Below are 2,500 nucleotides of genomic sequence, written 5' to 3' on the forward strand. Positions count from 1 at the left end.
GGACATGCGCTCGCGACATCGGTCAAGCCTCCCGAGCCTCCCACCACGCGGTGGGATTGCTCTGTGGAGGCGTCCTGAGTGTCCACAGCGCGCGGGTGTCACCGCAGCAACGGTAACGTTGCACGGCGACGTTCTCTTAAGGCAACGGCATCCGTTCATTGAGGATCGGCGCAGAATGTTACATATCCTACCACTAACTGTGGAGAGGTAGAGGCAACACCTGTTCACGGTTGTTCTCAAATTCGGACACGTCACGTGGCACCGCTAGCCGTCGCACGTGACTGTCACGCGGCACCGTAAACGTCGCCGCGTGACACGCCACGGCAACGTATAGTTGCTACGGGACGGGCGTAGAAAAGTTGTGGGGCGAACCCACAACTTGACAGGGAGGATGCCAGCCCCCAATATACCTGGGGAACTTCGCCCCGCCTGGCACCCCGGCCCGTCAGCTTGTGCAGGAGCCCTACACTGGTGCCGCGGCAGAGAAAATGGCCACTTCTCTGCCGCGGCAGAGATTTACTGCCAGGCTTAGCCGATTCCGTCGTATTGGCTGCGGCGCCATGGTTTTCACCGTTACCCGACCAGCGCGCGCCCACCCGACTGTACGCTCGGCGTCGTTGGACGTTTTCCGACGTCGGCCCGACTTGGCCGTTTTTAGCCGATTCCGTCGTATTGGCTGCGGCGCCATGGTTTTCACCGTTACCCGACCAGCGCGCGCCCACCCGACTCGACGCTCGGCGTCGTTGGGCGTTTTCCGGCGTCGGCCCGACTTGGCGTTTTTAGCGATTCCGTCGTATTGGCTGCCGCGCCATGGTTTTCACCGTTACCCGACCAGCGCGCGCCCACCCGACTATGCGCTCGGCGTCGTTGGGCGTTTTCCGGCGTCGGACCGACTTGGCGTTTTTCGCGATTCCGTCGTATTGGCTGCGGCGCCATGGTTTTCACCGTTACCCGACCAGCGCGCGCCCACCCGACTGTATGCGCTCGGCGTCGTTGGGCGTTTTCCGGCGTCGGCCGGACTTGGCGTTTTGAGGCGATTCCGTCGTATTGGCTGCCGCGCCATGGTTTTCACCGTTACCCGACCAGCGCGCCAACCCGACTATGCGCTCGGCGTCGTTGGGCGTTTTCCGGCGTCGGCCCGACTTGGCGTTTTAGCGATTAAATGCGTATTGGCTGCGGCGCCATGGTTTTCACCGTTACCCGACCAGCGCGCGCCCACCGACTATCGCTGGCGTCGTTGGGCGTTTTCCGGCGTCGGCCCGACTTGGCGTTTTAGCGATTCCGTCGTATTGGCTGCGGCGCCATGGTTTTCACCGTTACCCGACCAGCGCGCGCCCACCCGACTATGCGCTTCGGCGTCGTTGGGCGTTTTCCGGCGTCGGACCCGACTTGGCGTTTTTAGCGATTCCGTCGTATTGGCTGCGGCGCCATGGTTTTCACCGTTACCCGACCAGCGCGCGCCCACCGGTACTGTCGCTTCGGCGTCGTTGGGCGTTTTCCGGCGTCGGCCCGACTTGGCGTTTTAGCGATTCCGTCGTATTGGCTGCCGCGCCATGGTTTTCACCGTTACCCGACCAGCGCGCGCCCACCGACTATGCGCTCGGCGTCGTTGGGCGTTTTCCGGCGTCGGCCCGACTTGGCGTTTTAGCGATTCGTCGTATTGGCTGCGCGCCATGGTTTTCACCGTTACCCGACCAGCGCGCGCCCACCGACTATCGCTCGGCGTCGTTGGGCGTTTTCCGGCGTCGGACCGACTTGGCGTTTTAGCGATTCCGTCGTATTGGCTGCGGCGCCATGGTTTCACCGTTACCCGACCAGCGCGCGCCCACCCGACTGTACGCTCAGCGTCGTTGGACGTTTTCCGACGTCGGCCCGACTTGCCGTTTTTAGCCGATTCCGTCGTATTGCTGCGGCGCCATGGTTTCACCGTTACCCGACCAGCGCGCGCCCAATGCGTCGTTGGGCGTTTTCGGCGTCGACCGTTTTAGCCGATTCCGTCGTATTTGCTGCGGCGCCATGGTTTTCACCGTTACCCGACCAGCGCGCGCCCACCCGACTATGCGCTCGGCGTCGTTGGGCGTTTTCCGGCGTCGGTCCGACTTGGCGTTTTTAGCGATTCCGTCGTATTTGCTGCGGCGCCATGGTTTTCACCGTTACCCGACCAGCGCGCGCCCACCCGACTATGCGCTTCGGCGTCGTTGGTCGTTTTCCGGCGTCGGCCCGTATTTGGCGTTTTCAGCCGGTACCGTCGTTTTGGTTGGCGCGCCATGGTTTTTCACCGTATCCCGACCAGCGCGCGCCCACCCGACTATAGTTCACCGTGTCGTTAGACGATTTCCGGCGTCGCCCCACGTAGCCGTTTTAGCGATTCCGTCGTATTGGCTGCGGCGCCATGGTTTTCACCGTAACCCGACCGGCAGCGCGCCCATCCGACTGTACGCTCGGCGTCGTTGGGCGTTTTCCGGCGTCGGCCCGACTTAGCCGTTTTTAGCGATTCCGT

This window comes from Lolium perenne, unplaced genomic scaffold (assembly GCF_019359855.2).
Source record: "Lolium perenne isolate Kyuss_39 unplaced genomic scaffold, Kyuss_2.0 unplaced60, whole genome shotgun sequence".
Taxonomy (NCBI): domain Eukaryota; kingdom Viridiplantae; phylum Streptophyta; class Magnoliopsida; order Poales; family Poaceae; genus Lolium; species Lolium perenne.